We start from the raw sequence: 21,169 nt of genomic DNA, 5'->3' as shown, positions 1-21,169 counted from the left end.
AGGAATCCAAGAAAAATAATCAGCCATGAATAAGGTGACCCACATGAAGTCTGGCCCTAGCTGCCAATTTTAACGCTCTTCTTATAGATTCTTCAATTGACAAATTCCAAAACCTCTAGACCAAGATCATGTTGATAAATCTAGGGTAGAGGGATGAGATGATTTCTCTAGTAATGATAATTGTTTCTGAAGACGTATTATTTTTATTAATTAGGTTCTTCTTGACTTGATTATTATTATGTGTTCTTATTCATCAAAAAACTACCAAATCATAAAGAACAATGAGACAAATAACACAAGATGTGGGTGATCAGCTAGGGAAAAGACCTATCCAATATTAAGAGGAAAACCCAAATGAATTCTTCTTCTTATAGAATGTTCAATTGACAAATCCCAAGACCTAGACCCTTGACCAAGATTCCTCCAAGACCAAGTCAATATTACCCTTAATTCAAAGAAGCTACTTCTTCCTTGTTTTCAATTTTAGTTTATTTCGTCCCTCCTTACTGTAATTTCGCCTTACCTGCAACTCCTACAACTTTTTCAACCCTAGCCTCAGAAACCCTAGGTCACACGTGAGTGAGGATATTGGATAAATCTATATTCCTTTTTCCTTTGTTATGCCTCCTTATTCTTCCTAGTGAACTTGGCCTTCAAACTAATCCTTGTTGACACCAATCCTTGATACTTTGATTCTACTGCAACTTGGCCTTCCTACAACAGATTGAAGTCCTAAGCTTCTCCACATGTGTGGAGATAAGTATCCCAAAATTAATCCCAAAACCTCAATCTTCTTTAATTCTTTTGTCCCCCTTTACTTCACACCTTTTCCTCTTTCTTGATCGAATATGAGTGAGTGAAGTGAGTCTCCAAGGGGAGGTCGAAATCTTCTTTATATAGTCTTTTTGTCCATGATTTTAGGTCGACTTGAACTGTCTCTAGGCCGACTTGATGCTTGTGTAGGCCGACTTGCTTATTGTAACTTGACAAGGTCTTGGAGGATTCTTTGACTCAATTTTGACTGAAATGACTTCTTCTTTACAGTATGTAACATGCCCAAATGGGTCTTCAATACATGACATTGACTCAATTGACCTTATGAATTAATGACCAAACCTAGTAACTCGCAATGGGAGCTTCATATATAAAATAAAATTCCTTGAGCATGAAATGCATATCTCAAGCATAAAATAATTATTTTTCTTCTTTACATTAATTACATAAAATCATGATTACACATGTCATTATGAAGACCAAACCTAGCTACATATTTCAATAGATCAATACCCTCCAAGACCAATTCCAACCATTATGTATGATGTGTTTCCTTTGTTTAAGTCAAACCCAGTCAAATCTCTTCCAGTTGCACAACTTCAACCTCAAGCTACAGAATTTCGGCCTCTACTGCAAGTCTAAAATTTTTGGCCCTCCTGCAACAGTTATTGCCACACGTGTGAGCTTCTTCTGGCCTCCCAAGGCTTTCTTAGACCTTCACTTGGATTTTCGCTTCCTTCTATAGCTTAAGGATGGCTTATTGTGACCTTCGTTGGCCTTATTCCTTTCCTTCCTCGATATCAAACCTGTAGAAGAAAACCCTAGACCAACTGCAAAAACCATATCCTTCCTTCGCACATGTGAGAGAGAAATAGACCAAAGAAAAGTCTGCTTCGTCCTCTTCCTTCTTTGTTTCCTTCTTCTTCCTCCTCCTTCACTTAAATGAGTGTGTGATGAATGTCCTCCATGGAGGTCGTTTTTCCTCCTTTATATAGGCTTCTCAAGGTGGACATAGCTTCTTAATTTAGGCTGACTTGCCAGCTGCCAGGCCGTCTTAGTATTGAAGGGTATTTTGACACTTTTAAGGACAAAAATAATTTTCTTTACAATCTACAATGTGCCCGATGGGGTCTTCAACTTATGACAATGAATCTTTTGACTTCTTGACCTAGGAAAAACCCTGGAAGAACTCAATGGGTGCTTGAACTATAAAATAAAAGACCTTGAGCATGAAATCCATGCTAAAAAATAATAATAATATTTTTTCTTTCATTTTACATATACAAGAATCAAAAGTAAATTTCATATTTATGAAGACCAAACCTAGTTACACATTTTTCAACACTCCCTCTTAACTAGGGAGGTATTCATAAATGGTACATGGACACTCTCAATATTTAAGAGATCTCATAAGAAGAGTCGGATTGGTAACCCATCTGTATAGCATCATATCAACCAACATTGTCATATCGCAAGGCCTTGACTAGCAGATCTATCTTTCCACAATATCAGAGCACAATTATGGTGAAACTAATGATTTATAGACACCATCATCATTGTCTCTCAAGGTACATACCCCACTCAGGTGTTCAGAGAGTATGAACTTCCTTGGAATATTCTTATCTTGGATAGCTAGTCCTGAAATAAAATTGGTCCATGACTACTCTTATCTTGGATGTCCTACCTCATCCTCAAAGAGTATCTGATGCCATATGCTTACCCAATCCTCCATTATGTCTTCCCAAGTGAAGACAATAATGATGTGCCTATCTCTCCCTCTCAACCAAGGAGGATACATCAACCAAACCAAGCTTGTCTCTCAAATACACAAGCTTCTTATTAGGAAAATATTTTGTCAATATGTCAGCTACTTGCCCATCGGTGGAAATATATTGTAGATGTATCACAGCATCTTGTACTAGCTTCTGAATGTAGTGATACTTGTTTTTGATATTCTTTGTATTTCCATGAAATACTGGGTCTTCACACAAGCATATACAACTGGTGTTATCCCAATGCATCATTATAGGGTCCATTGGTCCTTCAAATAGGCCAGATAGCAGCGTCCTCAACCAGACAACTTCTCTACTTACTTCACAGGTTCCAATATACTCAGCCTCAGCACTACTCAAAGAAATTCTTTCTTGCTTTCTTCTCATTCATGAGATCATGGAGGATCCTAGACTAAAACATCCTCTTGTAGTGCTCCTTCAATCTTGATCATTAACTCCCCAGTCGAATATGTATATCCAATCAATTGGACATCATTACTCCTATCATATTCTAGGCAGTAGTGGATGGCTCTATGCATATATCTCATTATCTTTTTTGTTGTTATCTAATGATCATGCCTCAGCTCCACTTGGAATTAACTGAGAAAATTTACCGCAAAACATATTTTTGGTTGAGTATTCACCAAGTGCATCAGTGATCCATTCAATTTTCTATTCTTGGAAGGATCCACAGGGCTCGATTCATAACTCCTTAGTCTTTTTAAGTTTGTGATCATCAGGGTTGTCATTGGTTTGCAATCCATCATGTCAAACCTCTTCAACATCTTTCCTTGACCTAGATAGATCTCATCAGGTCCTTTCTAGACTTCTAGTCCCAAATAGTAGTGCATCGACCATAGATCCTTCATGTCAAATTCCAGTGCTATTTGCTTCTTAAATTCTTCAATTTGACCTTCCACACCTATCAAGAGAGGATCATCCACATATAGAAGAATGATTACTGAATCTCCCTTCACAACTTTATTATAAAGGTTCGGATCAGAAAAACCTTTTGTGAAGCTTAATATCTATAGGTATTTATCCATATTAGCATACCATGCCCTTGGTGCTTGCTTCAGGTCATATAAATCCTTCTTCAATCTACACACATATGCCTTTCTATATTTAACTTCAAATCCCAAGGTTTCTTCTATATAGACTTCCTCATCAATTATGTCATTCAGGAACGTAGCCTTGACATCCATTTGGTGGATGTTCCATCCCATCAATGTTGTCAAAGAGACCAACGAACAAATAGTTGTATACCTTGTTGTTGGAGAAAATGTCTCTTCATAGTCGATGCCTTCTTGTTGGGAGAAGCCCCTAGCCACAAATATTGCCTTATATTTATCAATACTTCCATATGCTACATGTTACATCTTGTAAAGTCATTTGGAAGTTACCATAGATTTGTCTTCAGGCCTGGGTACGATCTCCCAAACTCCATTCTTCATTATAAATTGATATTCTTCATTCATGGCATCCTTCCATTCTTAGTGATTGTCAACTTCTTCAAAGGTGGATGCCTCTTCTTCTATTAGTTTTGACATGTAGGCTACATACCCAGAATATCATTTGAGCTTCTTTCTTTCCCTAAATGTATCTTGAGCTGCTCCATGACCTTTTGCATCTAGAAGTGTAGACTTCAACCAATTATGTAGTTTTCTAGTTTTGAGGACTACCACAGGTTGTATAGGTTCACAAGGACCTTCATATTCATGGTTTGATTCTTCTTCCCTAGTAACTTCTTCTTCAAATACCAGCAGTTCTTCATCATCAGAGTCCATAGGGAGATCCTTTGATTTCTTGAATGCAACACTTTCATCAAATATCACATCTCAGCTGACTTCTATTTGGTGTCCTTCCTTTATGTAGATCCTATAGGCCTTAGAAGAGTTAATGTAGCCCACAAACATTCCTTTCATGCCAAATGGATCCAAATTATTTCTTTTGTCCTTAGGTATATGAATATAGACAAGATAACCAAAAATTCAGAGATGATCTACAGTTGGTTTCTTCCCTGTGAACACTTCTTCAGGAGTATTTGTTATGAAACCAACTCACAAAAATATAGAAAAGAGAGATCAACGCCTTAGAATTCAGCCTCTTTGAGGGGGCAACCTCCTTTACATTACACAAATGAACAATTCTTGGATGATACAAATGAAAAGACCTCCTTTCTATATATAGGAGTCTAAGGGGTCATAACATAATCAGAGTCGACATAACAATAATAATGTAAGGGCACAATAATAACAATAGTGGGCTTCTATGGGGCACAATAGTAACAATATGGGCACTACATGGGTACATCAATATAATAAGTGGGTTGTACTAATAACAATAAGGGGTTATGCTAGTAGTATAGGGGCCTAACATGCCCCTCTCCTTCAAAAAGCGTTGTCCTCAACGCTTGAGTAGTTCTTGATGCTTCTGTATACAATTCTTGTCCTCACATGTGGAATCTTCAACGGGTAAGTTCTTCCACTTGATGAGATACTCTGAAATTTATCGATTTCATAGCTGTCGGGTTCTTGTTTCTATGACTACTTCAGGTTCCAATATGATTTTTCCTTCCTCTTCAATTTCTGGCAATATTGTTTGAATTGGGATCTTTTGCAACTTTTGAATAAGTGGCCATACTTCTTCGTCCTTCTTCCATTCATCCCTTGCTTCGTTTATCCAATCTGGTTGGATAATAGAAATAGCACAAAGCAATGCTTCCACATCCTCATCCTTGAAGAGTCTTCCCATTCGGTAAGGTCGCCATTTTTTAAGTGCATGTAGTATTGCCAACATTTCCTTCTCATAAATAGCTTGCTTGAGATGTAGCAATAAAAATACCCAATCACATACATCAAAACATTTTTCACTACGATGTTGATCTACCTATTGTTTCATTTGATTTTGCACCGAAGTGGCCTTATCCTTTAAAAGTTGGAGAACTTGTTGTTGATGCTCGATGTGATCTTTCACTGCTTGAACCTTTTTCTTCTTGATATGTCCTTCTATCTCTAGAGTTTGAGGAGTGGTAATTTCTTCCAATCCTTTACAAGATATGGTCGGATTCATTTCTTGATGCTCAATGTGATCTTTCACTTCTTGAACATTTCTCTTCTTGATATGCCCTTCTATCTTGATAGTTTAAGGAGTGGTAATTCTGACCAATGAATTACAAGATATGGCTGGATTCATTTCTTCTTTCTCAATGTGATCTTTCACTTCTTGCACCTTTTTCTTCTTGATATGTCCTTCTATCTTGAGAGTTTGAGGAGTGGTAATTCTTGCCAATGCTTTACAAGATATGGTCTGATTCATTTCTTCTTTCTCTGGGGTGGGGTCCTAGCATATATCCTCTTCTTTTGATGTTTCTTGATCCTTTTCTTCCTCCTCTTCATATTCTATGCAAAATAATTCCTTCTCAGCACACTTATGACCTTTAGTGCATTTGCTATCACAATTGTAACAACCCTTTTTCTCTTTTTTCTTCCAATTGTTGTGGTGTAACCCTTGTAGGTTGTGGAAGGCTAGGAGAAACAACACTTCCATCTTTATAGTTGTGAGGGATATGCTTCCTGGTTTCCATAATTTTTCTTTTCACTATGTCACAAAGCCCTTTTACTCTTTCCAATTGTTGTGGTGTTGCTCTAAAGAAGGTGTTGCTCTTTATATCCTCATAATGTGCTATCATTTCCTCCATGAAAATTGACCAAGTAACAAGTTGTTTACGAGAACAAAGCCCTTCATACCATAAAAATTGATCTGGTTCTAAATATGAAGATGCAATACATACCTTTTGTAACAGTGGTACACCATGTAGATCAAAATATTGCTCCATCTGAAGTATCCAATTTACCGGATCCTTGCCATCAAACTTCCTCATCTTGCTTTTTCTTGATTTTAGGAGTATAGCGCAAAAAGCTCTGAAATTTTGACCCGAGATTCAGCGTGATTTCTTCTCAAATGGGTTTTTTTTTAGCTTCTGAAACGTCGTAGAAAAAAGTTATAGCGAAAATGCCACAATGACCTATTTGGAGCAGTGAAACCCTAGAATCCAAAGCTCTGATACCAAATGTTATGAAACCAGCTCACAAAAAGATAGAAAAGAGAGATCAACGCCTTAGAATTCAGCCTCTTTGAGGGGGCAGCCTCCTTTACATTACACAAATGAACAATTCTTGGATGATACAAATGAAAAGACCTCCTTTCTATATATAGGAGTCTAAGGGGTCATAACATAATCAGAGTTGACATAACAGTAATAATGTAAGGGCACAATAATAACAATAGTGGGCTTCTATGGGGCACAATAGTAACAATATGGGCACTACATGGGTACATCAATATAATAAGTGGGTTGTACTAATAACAATAAGGGGTTACACTAATAGTATAGGGGCCTAATAGTCTTGTTATCTAGTGACCCGTGGGGACTTCAATTTTATATGTATATAGTTGCCTTTTTAGTTTCACCCCATAGAAATTTTGATAAATCTTGAGCATGTAACATTTATTTTACACTTTTCTCCAATGAACTGATTCTTTCATTCTATAACTCCATTTTGTTCAGGATTATATGGGACTATCATCTCCCTCTTAATCCCAGACTCCTTACAGAAAGCTATGATTTCCTTAGATGTGTGTTCTTCTCAGGATCTTAATATCTTGATTTTTCTTTCTGTAAGGTTCTCTACTTTAGCTTTTAATTCTTGAAATTTTGTAAATACCTCATCCTTTGATTTCATTAAGTAAACTCAAGTTTTCCTTGAATGGTCATCTATAAATGTGACATAATATAGATGACCTCCAAGTGATTTAAGAGTCATAGGACCACAAACATTGGAATGAATAAGATCCAAGATTTATTTTGACCATTAAACATTGCTTCTAAATGGTCTCTTGGTGATCTTACCTAATGCACATCCCTTGCGTACTCCTTTGTGATCTTCTTTCAATTCGGGGATTCCGTCTACTATTGAATTTATAATTGGAAGGATTTTATAATGGAGATGACCGAATATTCTATGTCAAAGTTCACATGAGTTGATTTCAATGTGAACTAAAGCTTGAGCAAGAGAAGATATCAACCTGTAAAGTATTCCTTCACGAATCCCAATCACTCTAGCATTTTCTATGCTTGAGTTTTTACCCCACAATACAAATTTTCCATCAATGAAAGCCACTCTATCACATTTATCTTCTAGACTTGAAATGGAGAGTACGTTCTTATGCAAATATGGAACAAATAGGATGTTGTTGAGATGAATATTTTTGATGGGAAACAATGATAACACTGAGAGGGGGGTGAATCGGTATTAAGGCTAATTTTTACTTCTTTATGCCAGTTTATTTTTCTTATTTAAACTTGGAATCCAACCATATAACCAATAATGGTATATAATATGGCAGCAACATAAACTCAACACACAAGCAAACAAACCATAAGAATCATACACATAGACACAAGTTTTTTTCATGTGGAAACCCTTTTGAGCAAAAACCACAAAGCTTGTTTTTGTTATTCATGTAAGTTAAGAGCACCCACTCTATTACATCAATATGTTTTTGTGAGCACTCACTCACAGGAGGCACCAAATCCCTTTGATTTTCTTGCTAGCACTGACTAGTAGGAAGCACCAACTCCCTTTGTTTGTAGACACATGTCCAGCTTACCAGAAGCACCACTTGAGGCACCGACCTCATGGATTTATTGCAAGCACCAACTTGCAGGAAGCACCAACCCCAAAACCTTCCCAAGCTCCACTAGAGATGGAAGCACCGAATTCCAGTTTTGTAGGCACTAGCCCACATTCAAATAGGAATTGAATGTTCATTATAGTTTGGCAACAACTCTTCCTGATCTCAGCTTTGATATTTGCTCACTCTTCTGCACTTTGTAGCTCTCTACAGCATTCTTTAGCAGTTGTTTGATCAGCTCAACAGTAGTCAGTCACAGCCCTATACTCTCTGCTCTCAACCAAAGTCACTCTACTCTCTGCCACTCTACTCTCCACATCATACAATCTGCTCTCTGTCTTGCTTCCCACAACACAGGCTCAACTCTCGAACTTCTACTCACATCCTCTCACAAGCACCTTCGGCCTTCCATGCAGCACACAGGCACTTCAGCCTTAAACACAGAACAGGCAACTATCGATCTTTACACACAAAAATGGCTCTTACCTAGCCTTTCACAGTAGTGCACTTACTCATAGCTCTTTCATCTTGGCTCTATAGAAACAATATTGTTTTTTTCCCTCACCGTGCTCAATGAATATCATGAGGTTTTTTCCTCTGCTATCTCCTCTTTCAATGTTACCACACTATCCTCATTCAGCACTATGTGTTGTACCTCGACATGGCCCTGCACTCTGTTGCCTGCGTTGGTCTTGGTCTCTGCCACTGCATTCACTAAGAATGGGCACCTAACTAGCCTGATTGTCTTCTCCATACTAAGAATTAATTCTCAGTCCACCTGCTTACTCAAGCCTGGCACAGTCCTCTCTTTCTGCAGCTCTAAGGCATATTAAGACTCTACATGCTTATTCAAGGTTTCACAGTACTTCGGCATGGTTCCGTTGTAGACCACTGTCCTTTCTACATTGTATCAAAGTTTTCTATTGATCCATCTGATCACTTAACTCGCTAAGATGTGCATCGTCATGAAGTCTTTGTTTTTCATTTATTTACAATGTGTGCACCAAAGGTCTTCGACCATCAACCTTACAGTTCTGCATTCTATATCATACATCTTAATGGCACCCTATAACATCATATCATAGATTTTCATTGCAGTGTTGTGTAGTGGTGTAACACTATGAAATAGTCGATTTTTTACCTCCAATCAAGTCTAGCCCATTTTTCATTAGACCCCTACTATATCTCCATCATAGGACTTGGTTCAGTGACCGAGCGCCAACAATATCAGAGCCATCTATATCAGCATTTTTCATTTGTGGACAATGTGCCAGCAACCACAAACTTGATATTGTTGATCTCTAATTTTTAAGCTCCTTCCGCTCAACCCTTACCGCATACTTCTCACAATAGGACCAAAGGTGGTAATCGGGGGCTTGGCCTTAAGGCACTAAGTCTTTCAGCGCTCTATCGAGGGCCTTTTTATTTTGTTAAACCTGTGAGCCCTTAGTTTCTTGTGAGTTCAATAAACAAGCTCTAACACCATCAGAGCCCCCTTATCGGCATTTTTCACGTGTTTCCCATATGACAACAACCACAAATCATCGATTTTCGATTGTTGATAGGCCCCTCTTTTCATCCCTAGCCTTCAATTCCGTAACACTTCGCAACCGTGCGCTATCCCGCATCCTGCATCCCGATGATTTCCAAATGTAGCCAATGTGCCAACCATTGCAAACCTTTGATCATCGATTGTCGAAGTGATGTCATCTCATGCCATGTGGCATATTCTATCCAATGACATGTGTCACTCAGATATGGCCCATTAGGCCATTCGAAACACTAAAACTTCCTACCATCTATCCCTCGGCACCACCATGTCATGCTAACGTCAACAACCACGTATCCCTTATTTGAGCTTACTAGACGCTACCATTTGTCCTTATTGGAGCCAATCACCAGCTTCCATGTGTCCTTACCAGACCTAATCAGATGTCTCCATATGTCCTTGTGGAGAGAGAAAGAGGCCCGCCAACCTTTATTTTGTAATGAATTCCCTTTTATTTTCCTTTTTGGTTGTCTCGACGATTTAACATTAGAGGTTCAAATCCATGATTTATGGGAGTTCCGGTATGTGGGACCCCTGATTGCGATCATTGATTTTCCTGTATTTCTAACGTGTGATCACCGATATGGCATGCCCTCTAATATGCCAAGATCTATGACTACTGATATCACAAGTCGTTGATCGGTGAAATGCATGCACTGTCACCACTGCACCATTGATCCTTCAATCGCCGATTGTGATTCACCAAGACCTATGATATGTGATTCTCTGGGACCTCCAATTGCAATTCGTCGAGACCTGTGCACTGAGCCTTAAATCCCCTAACCACCGATATGTCAGGACCTCTAATTGTAAATTGTCAAGATGGCCTAGCCTCCGATCTTGCTGCACCTCCGATTTGCGAGACTTGTGATATGCGGGATTCTTCCCTACTTAAGGCTTTAACATCCTCAACTTGAGGTGGTCATAACTTTTGACTCACAAGTCCATTTCTTGACTTCTTCGTATCATTGGAATGATCTTCTAGAGCACTTTCCAATAGAAGGGGTATGATTGGCCATTGAGCCCATATGATACTTCAAAATATGGCTCCAACCTCGCTGCCAATAGTTTTCTCCTGAACTCTCCAGACGGTTAGGAATCACATCCACAATTTGTCCTTAGCATGAGGCCTACAGCTCCCATGGACTTCCATCCTGGGCCATCACTACAATCATCATTTTATTGATTTTGTAATAGACTTATACTATGATGATTCTCTACATGAAGCCTGCATCTACCATGAGATTATTCCTGGGCCATCACTACTAGCATATGCTGCAACAAGAAACCAAGCTTGTCTAGTTGACATCAATGCCAACACTCATGCCTATTGTTAGGCACTGCCAACTTCCCAACACATCTCCCCAGCATGATTGTTGACATCAAATTCCAACACACTTGCAGATGCCCTCACTAGGCCATTGGCCATCCACACAATGCCAATTGTCCAACAATCTCCCCCTTTGGCATTGATGGAAACACACCATCCTTTTCTCCAAGTGATGGCCAGACCTCAAGTTGCTTCCACACATCTCATGGCATGAGACACCAATAGCCTTCTTTCCATCATAGCTTCTCCACAACTTTTCTCCCCCTTTGACATCAATGGAAAGGGGCTACAAGCTGCCTTTCTCTCCCCATGCTCTCACTGACTGTGAGGACTAGAGTCTAGCTGTTAGGATGTGCATTCTACCTCACAGACCTCTCTTCCAGGGTTTTTGCTTCTACTGCTCCATAAACTGGGAAAATGTGATATGCTCCCCATGAACATATATTGCCTCTAATATTTCCTTCGAGTTTTGGACACCTTATGTCTATTGGCTAAGAACTTTTCCACCAATGCATCTTTTGTATAAAAAATATTGATACCCATTAAACTACACATGGTATTGTTGCTGCTGCAAATACCAATTTATAATGATGCATTTCATCTCTCCCTTCTTCGTTGTTGATGTTGTTGCTTCTGAGACTGCTCTCGCTCTTGAGCATCTCCACTTCTCCCATTGAGATCATTCTCATACTATGGGGATTTCTTCACAGCTCATACCAATTGCATCAAAAGAAATGATACAAGTGGAACATTGTACCAAGAAAACTCTGCTATTTCTTTTCTCATAAAGAAATATCCATTTGCACACATGGTTACTCAACAAGATCCCATTACAACCAATTGAAATAGATATACCAATTTAGGACTAAGGGACATTAAAAAGCATACACCAATTGTGTTTCATGAACACAAGACGTATATACATTATATGCTTACAATTTAAATGAAATAAGAGTGTTTCATCAAATATGCAAACCTTTCTCTTTGCTTAGCAATCTTCTTTCTGAGGCTACCCATTGTTGTCTGTTATTGCTTTGTCAAAGCAGCTCCCCCTGAGCCAATGCTCCTTGATCTCCTACAAATCTTCCTTGCCTTTGCATGGGGACTGATCTTGTGGACCTAACATGAATGTGAGCTTCCTGTCATTCCACACTTCCACTGCAGCCCATCTTCTTCCCACAACAAAAAAAATATTGTTGTATACTCCTCATGTTGGCTGCGCTCCTCCTTCATCCATCAGATGCACCATTCTGATTATACTTCTTGGCCTCCTGCATCTGACTTACTTGGCCTCCCTTGAGGCCCTTCTCTTCCTTCACTGAAGAGAAATAGAGGATCTACTCCCCCTGAGCAGATCATCCCCCTTCTTTCTCCAGACCTTTAAAGGTCGAGACTTGACAGAAGAATTCCCATCTTTCTTCTTCTTTGCCCCTATTTGGGCTTCTTCTCTGCTGCACATGGGTAGAGGAAAATTTTCTTTCACCTTATCTTTCTTCTTCTTTGCCCCTATTTGGGCTTCTTCTCTACTGCACATGGGTAGAGGAAATATTTCTTTCACCTCCTCTTTCTTCACCCAAATCCACTTGGAGTCTCTCTTCCTTTCAGAAGGGACTACTACAAGAGTAGGAGGATCACTCTTTTGACTTCTTCCTCCTCTATGCACCTTGATCTTATGATACAGAGCATTGAAGACATTCTTGGCTTCATTCTGTCGCATTGCCTGAAATGAATTCTTTGAATTCACATGCCTGCTGCAGGATTCCTTGTGCCCAAATTTTCCACAATTGTAGCATTTGATTTGGCCTAGGAATGGGGCAGAGGAGTTACTCCTTTTGACAAAGCTTTTGTTAAAACTCCTACCATGGCTAACATGAAATCTACCAGACTTTCTCTGCATTCTTGGGTTAATGCTACCCAACACATTTTTTTCCTTGCATGCCATCTACAGTCTATGGCTTTATGTCCAAAATTTTTGCAAGAAAAACAAAAACCATGAAAAGGATTTTGATGATAGAGGTTACCTTTTCTTCGAAGGCTCTATCTCTGAGAAGGAGGGGTCCTCTGCTAGCTCTTCTTGTGCATTCTATGACAACAATCATTGTTATCATGCACTCTCTCTTGCAGTTGCCTTGCCTTCTTCTGCTAAACTTGTTGTGCGTTGCCGCTTTCTCTTCTCTTGTTGTTGTTGTCATTTGGGCTTCTGCTGTACTACAAGCTTCTGCTTCTTAGCCTTCTATTGTTGCCTTTTCTTTTGTTGCTGCTGTTGCACTCCTTGTTGTTGTTGTTGTCCAACAACCTTTCTTTTGTTGTTGTTGGAACCCTCAAGCCTTTGACATTGAGACAACTCTTTATTTGACTTCTCTAAGTCATGTCTCAATGAGACTACCTCAGCTTGTAGTCTCTCGCAGCAAGCCTCCTTTATACTCAGTTGATGGGTTAACCTCTCAATCAAACTGCTAGCCTCTTCTTGTTGAGAAATTAGTTCAACTATTGTTTTTCTCAACTTCTCATTCTCAAGCTCATAAACTTCCAATTGATGAACTTCTTTATAAAGATCCCTTCATTTAGATCCTTTTCATCTCTATCAGAGGTGCTAGATGATTTATCACAGAGATCTAAGCCCATATTTTTGTTCTTGGAGTCTTCCACTAGTCTAAGGGTTATTATTTCTTCTTCATCTGAGGGTCCCTTATTTGTTATTGCTACTAGACAGGGTATATCTTCATTACAGCTACTAGATGCATGGTTGTCTTTATCTTCACATGAACATCTAGATAATGAATGACCTACTTATTTACATTTATCACAAGGAAATAGCATACCTTCTGAGCAACATGGTCTCTCCTCTAAGACTTCTACCTCATCAACGAAAGTGTGACGAGCAACAACTTCTCCACTTTCTGGTTCATTACTAGAGCAGCAGGGCTCCTCAGCCTCTTCTCGAGCCACATGGCTATCTACACTATGCAGACATTGCAGATTGTCCAGCACATATGTTGTTGACTTACAATGCCTCACTTTGTTAGCATCCGACTTAGATAGCCCTCTCATGATGACCTCCTTGGCTTTTACATTCTTCTCATTCTTCTCTCTATACTGAACAGAATGCCACATGTCAACATTCAAGGCTAGTAAACATTCCATCATTAAAACCTCCCAGACTTCATAATCGAGCCCACGGTTTGATTCATTTAAAGATGGAACTCCTGCTACTGTTAGCCAAACTTCATTAGCCATTGTTTCCCTTTGATATACCATCTAACGATTAAGCCATTTATGAAGGAACCACGCTCTGATACCACTTGATGTGAAACAATGTTAATACTAAGGGAGAGGGGTGAATCAATATTAAGGTTAATTTTTACTTCTTTATGCGAATTTATTTTTCTTATTTAAACTTGGCATCCAACCATATAACCAATAGCGGTATATAATATTGCAGCAGTATAAACTCAACACACAAGCAAATAAACCATAATAATCATACACATAGACACAAGATTTTTTCACATGGAAACCCTTTTAGGAAAAAGCCACAAATCTTGTTGTTATTGATGTAAGTTAAGAGCACCCACTCTATTATGTCAATCTGTTTTTGTGAGCATCCACTCACAGGAAGCACCAACTCCCTTTGATTGTTTTGCTAGCACCAACTCCCTCTGTTTGTAGACACCTATCCAGCTTACCAAAAGCATCACTCGAGGCACTGACCTCGTGGATTTGTTGCAAGAACCAACTTGCAGGAGGCACCGACCCCCAAGCCTTCCGAAGTTCCACTAGAGATGGAAGCACCAACTTCCTGTTTTGTAGGCACCAACTCACATTCAAATAAGAACTGAATGTTCATTGTAGTTTAGCAGCAACTATGCCTAACCTCAGCTTTGATCTCTGCTCACTCTACTGCACTTTGCATCTCTCTGCAGCATTCTTTAGTAGCCTTGTGATCAACTCAATAGTAGTCACTCACAACCCTCTTCTCTCTTCTCTCAATAGAAGTCACTCTGCTCTCCATAGCACACAATCTTCTCTCGGCCTTGCTTCCCATAGCACAAGCTCATCTCTCGTACTTCTGCTCATAGTAGCTCACAAGCACCTTCGACCTTCCACGCAGCACATAGGCACTTCAGCCCTAAACATAACACAGGAAACTATCAGCATTTATACACAGAACTGGATCTTACCTAGTCTTTCACAGTAGTGCACTTAATCAAAGCTCTTTCCTCTTGGCTCTATGGAATCAATACTATTTTTTTCCCTCACCATGCTCATGCAAGCTCCTCGGTTTTGTTCCTCTATTGTTTCCTCGTTCAATGTTGCCACATTGTCCTCATCCAACATTGTGTGTTGTACCTCGACATGGCCCTACACTTTGTTGTTTGTGTCGACCTTGGTCTCTGCCACTGCATTCACTGAGAATGGGCACCTGACTGACCTGATTGTCTTCTCCATACTGAGAATTAATTCTCAGTCCACCTGCTTACTCAAGTTAGGCACAGTCCTCTTTGTCTACAGCTCTAAGGCATATTAAGAATCTCCATGCTTATTCATGGTTTCACAGTACTTCGACATCGTTCCTTTGTAGACCACTATCCTTGCTACCTTGTCTTAGAGTTTTTTGTTGATCCATTTATTCACTTAACTCACAGAGAGGTGCATCATCATGGAGTCTTTGTTTTTAATTTATTTAAAATGCATGCATGAGAGGTCTTTGGCCATCAACCTTACAGTTCTGCATTCAAAAACACAACTGTCGATTCATACATCTTAATGGCACCATGTACCATCATATCAGAGTTTTTCAGCACAGTGTTGTGTAGTGGTGTAACACTATTAAATAGTTGATTGTCAACCTTCGATCAAGTATAGCCCCTTTTTCTTTAGACCCCCGCTATATCTCCATCATAGCACTTGGTTCAGTGATCGAGCACAAACCATATCAGAGCCCCCCTATATCATCATTTTTCATTTGTGGCCAATGTGCCAGCAACCACAAACCTAATATCGTCGATCTCCAATTTTTAAGCTCTTTTTGCTCAGCCCTTACCGCATACTTCTCACCATAGAACCGAAGGCGGTGACCGGGGGCTTGGCCTTAAGGCGCTAAGTCTTTCAGCACTCTGTCGGGGACATTTTATTTTTTTAAATCTATGAGCCCTTGGTTTCTTGTTTGTTCCACAACCAAGCGCTAACACCATAAAAGCCCCCTTATCAACATTTTTCACTTGTTGCCCATAGGCCAACAACCACAAATCGTAGATTTTTTATTCTGGATAGGCCCTTTTGTTCAGCCCTAGCCTTTAATTCTGTAACACTTTGCGACCATGTGCTATCCTGCATCCTTCATCTTGATGATTTCCAAATGTGGCCAATGTGCCAAATATTGCAAACCTTTGATCATCAATTGTCGAAGTGACGTCATCTCATGCCCTGTGGCATCTTCTGACCATTGACACGTGTCACTCAGATATGGACCATTAGGCCATTCAAAACACTGAAATTTTCTGCCATGTGTCCCTCCATACCATCACGTCATGCTGACGTTAGCAGCCATGTGTCCCTCCGTACCATCACTTCATGCTCACGTTAGAAGCCATGTTTTCCTTATTGGAGCTTACTGGACACTACGATCTATCCTTATCGGAGCCAATCACCAACTTCCATGTGTCCTTATCAGACCCAATTGGATGTCTCCACATGTCCTCCTTTAGGAGAGAGAAAGAGGCTCGCCAAACTTTTTTTTGTAATGAATTCCTTTGTATTTTCCTTTTTGGCTCTCCCAACGATTTAACACTAGAGGCTCAAATCCCTGATTTGCGAGAGTTACGATATGCAGGACCTTCTATTTGTAGGTTTTAACCCCGTATAGAAATTACCTGCATACGATTTCTAAAACATAGAAAATAAACAATGCAAGAGCATAACACATAAAACACATATATACAGAGATTTTCCCCTGGATCCCAAAATCGGGACTACCAGGTTGATTTTTCATTATGTTCCTTTCAATTTTATAATACATATTTATACATGCCGAAGCATCCAATACCATGGACCGAAAACCATCGCGTCCAAAAACATGTGTGAAAATCATGCACAAAACCATAGGTGGGTCTGCCCAACCTAACATAGGTTCCAAAACCAAAAAATTTTGGGGCGTTGGCCCAGACCCCATAGAGTGGGGTTACCTGCACCCCTCAAACCCCCTGTGACCCCCCACTACGCAATTGGCGCAACGAATGGGGGGCTCCACCCCCCCTCTAACCCCCCGGTTAACTACGTGGGCTAGTTATGGAAAGAATATAACACAACCCAACATTCTCCCACTTGTTGTTTTCTTTCCATAGGAGGCCACAAGAGAGCTTAGTCATTTATCCATCCTTGCAACACCCATTGTTTCTCTACACCAAGAGAACTTCTCAGAGCTCACATATTTTGTCAATGCATCTGCAGTATTCTTCAAAGTGTCCACCTTTACTAGTAACACCTTTTTGTCTTCTATCATATCCCTCACAAAGTGATACTGAACATCAATGTGCTTTGTCTTTTAATGATATGCAGGGTTCTCTGCCAAGAAAATTTCACTTTGGCTATCACATTCTATCCTTATAGCTCCTTCTACTAACCTCATACTTAAACACAATCTCTACAACCAAACTGATTCCTTGCTTGCATGAGTCGCTGCCATGTATTCTGCCTCTGTAGTTGATAGTGCCACTACAGATTGTTTCTTACTCATCCAACTGACTGCACCTCCAAATAGGTTAAACACATACCCACTTGTAGATCTTCTCTAATCCAAATCTCTAGCCCAGTCTGCATCAACAAAGCCACAAATATCCAACACTCTGTCCAATCCTGGTCTTCCTTGGTAGCACAAACTATAATCACTAGTGCCACACAAATACCTGAAAACCCGCTTCACTGTTGTCCAGTGCTCCTTCCCTGGTTTTGAAATAAACCTGCTCAATACTCCCACTCCATGTGCAATGTCTGGTCTAGTACAGACCATTGCATACATCAAGCTATCGATTGCACTTGCATATGGAACACGGGACATGTCCTATTCCTCTTCTTGTGTCTTGGGACACTGTTCAGCAAATAACCTCACACCTACAGGAATATGAACCTTCACCGGTTTACTATCCTACATATTAAACCTGTGCAATATCATCTCGACATACTTCCTCTATTTTAACCAGAGCTTCCTCTTTGCCCGATCTCTTTTAATTTCCATGCCCAAAATATAGTTTGCAGCACCAAGATCTTTCATGTCAAATTTGGAGGACAATTAGGTCTTCAAATCCTGGATGACTTCTTTGCCATTTCCAACCAACAACATATCATCCACATACAAGACGAGATAAATAACACGGTCACCAATTAATTTAAAATACACACAGTGATCTGCTTTGCTTCTGGTGAAGCCAATTCCCTGTATAAATGTATCAAATTTCTGATACCACATCCTTGATGACTGTTTTAACCCATACAAAGACTTCTTTAACTTGCATACATTTCTTTCTTACCCTTCACCGCAAAGCCTTCAGGTTTCTTCATGTAGATCTCCTCTTCCAAATCCCTGTGAAGAAATGTTGTCTTCACATCCATTTGTTCTACCTCAAAATCAAAAGCAGCAACAACAAATAAAAGTAATCTAATAGAAGTTACCTTGGCAACAAGAGAAAAAATATCACCAGAATCAATTCCCGGCACCTGGGAATAACCTTTTGCTACCAACCGAGCTTTGTATTTCTCCACCTTTCCTTCTACATTTGTCTTCTTCTTGAACACCCATTTGCTGCCAATGGGTTTCCTTCCAGCCGGCAACTCCAGCATATCCCAAGCCTCATTTTTGTGCAAAGATGCCATTTCATCAACCATGGCCTCTTTCCAAAGTTTTCCATAATCTAAATCTACTGCTTCCTTCACAGTTCTGGGATCATCATCAGTAATAGATAAAGAAAAATTTGAACAGAAAGCAGATGGACTATACCTTTTTGGCTGCCTTCTTTCTCGAACTGATCTTCTCACACCCGAATTTTGTTTCTCTTCATCTTCTGATTCCTCCTCCTTTAGCTCAAAATCTATCTTCTTAGTTTCCTTTGGTTGGACTTCATGTTTAATAACATCTTTCACCTCTCTGAACACCACATCTTGGTTGTACACAACCTTCCTTGTTACTAGGTTCCAAAGCTTATAACCCTTTAAACCATCCTTATAGCCAATAAAGATGCACTTTTCAGATTTACTATCCAACTTGGTTCGTTTCTCCTTTGGAACATGTACATATGCATCACATCCAAATACCCTCAGATGTGAAAGAGAGGGTTTCTTACCAGTCCATACCTCTTGTGGAGTTTTATCCTCCAACGCTGATGAAGGTGATCTGTTGACCAAGTAACATGCTATCTCCACCGCCTCTGCCCAGAATTCTTGTCCTAACCCGGCACCACTGAGCATGCTTCTTGCCCTTTCCATCAACGTCTTGTTCATTCTTTCTACAACTCCATTTTGTTGAGGTGTATATGGAGTAGTCTTCTATCATGCTATACCACACTTCTTACAGAATTATTCAAATTCCTTACTGCAAAACTCTCCACCGTTATTTGTCCTCATCACCTTCACTTTCTTCTCTGTCTTGTTTTCCACCAGAGCCTTGAATTCTTTAAACTTGTCAAAGACTTCAGATTTCTTCTTAAGGAAATATATCCATGTATTCCTTAATAAGTCATCTATAAATGATACATAGTACACAGACTTACCCATTGATGAACCTTCACAGGTCCAAACACATCACTATGCACAAGTTCTAATATCTGTTTCGCCCTCTTACCACCAGAGGTGAAACTCACCCGATTTTGCTTCCCATATACACAATTTTCACAGAAATCAAAATCTAGAGAGCCAGTATTCATACCTTCAACCATACCTTTACCATGAAGTATTCGAAGGCCCTTCTATCCAATATGTCCAAGCCTTTGATGCCATAGCATGGTCTTCTCTCCAGAGACCACTATATTTTCTGCTCCACTTTCAGGAACCACAGAACTGTCGCACCCATCAACAACAGTGCTACCTTGCAGCATGTACAGAGTTCCAATCCGAACTCCCCGCATCAATACCAGTGCTCCTTGAACCATCTTGCAGGTATCCTTCTCGAACACTGTTTTTACACCTGCATCATCCATCTTACAGAAATAAGATTTCTGGCCAATGCAGGAATATGCAGAACACCCGGAAGTGTTCTAACCCTTCCACCTTGCAACTTCAACTTTAATTTTCCACGACCAACGATTCTAGCCTTTCTATCATCCCCTAAGAAGACATCACCACCATTGTATTTCTCATACTCGCAGAACTAGTATCTATGGGAAGTGAAGTGAAAGGATGCACCTAAGTCAATCAACCATGCCTTATGATCTACATGTGTACTTGAAGAAGCCAAGTACACATCCCCACCTTCATCTAAGGTGGTTTTCGCCTCTGCAGAAGGAGCATCATCAAATCCCTTTCCTTTATCAGGAGCTTTAGATTTACATTCCCTTTTCTAGTGCCCTTCCTTTCTGCATTTCCAGCACACCACCTTTACAGGTTTTCCTGGAGATTTAGATCTCCCTATGGATTTAGATCTCCCACTCAATGACTTGTTTTTGTTTCTATTTTGGGACCGTCCTCATACAGACAAGGCATCACCATTCTATATCTCCATATTTTTCCGTCTTATCTCCTCCGTCAGCAAGGATGAGACTATTTCATCAAACTGCAAGGCAGTTGCGTTGCTACCTATTGCAATAACCAGACTATCCTACGAATATGGTAGAGAACACAACAAACTGATGCATTTATCTTCATCTGAAATCTTAATATCAACAGATCCTAACTGACTTACCAAAGTATTAAATGCGTTCATATGCTCTGTCACCAAGTCTCCATCTTTTATCCTCAGATTATACAGCTTTTTCCGCAGGAACAGTTTATTCACTAGAGACTTAGATTGGTACAAAGTCCCTAACTTGTCCCAAAGCCTTCGTCGTAGCTTCCCCTAAT

The sequence above is a fragment of the Pinus tabuliformis genome, chromosome 3_2 (assembly GCF_031772625.1).
Source record: "Pinus tabuliformis cultivar Carrire ecotype Pingquan chromosome 3_2, CPIR1, whole genome shotgun sequence".
NCBI lineage: Eukaryota > Viridiplantae > Streptophyta > Pinopsida > Pinales > Pinaceae > Pinus > Pinus tabuliformis.
The sequence above is the reverse complement of the archived record's forward strand: the minus strand, read 5'-3'. Positions refer to the sequence as shown.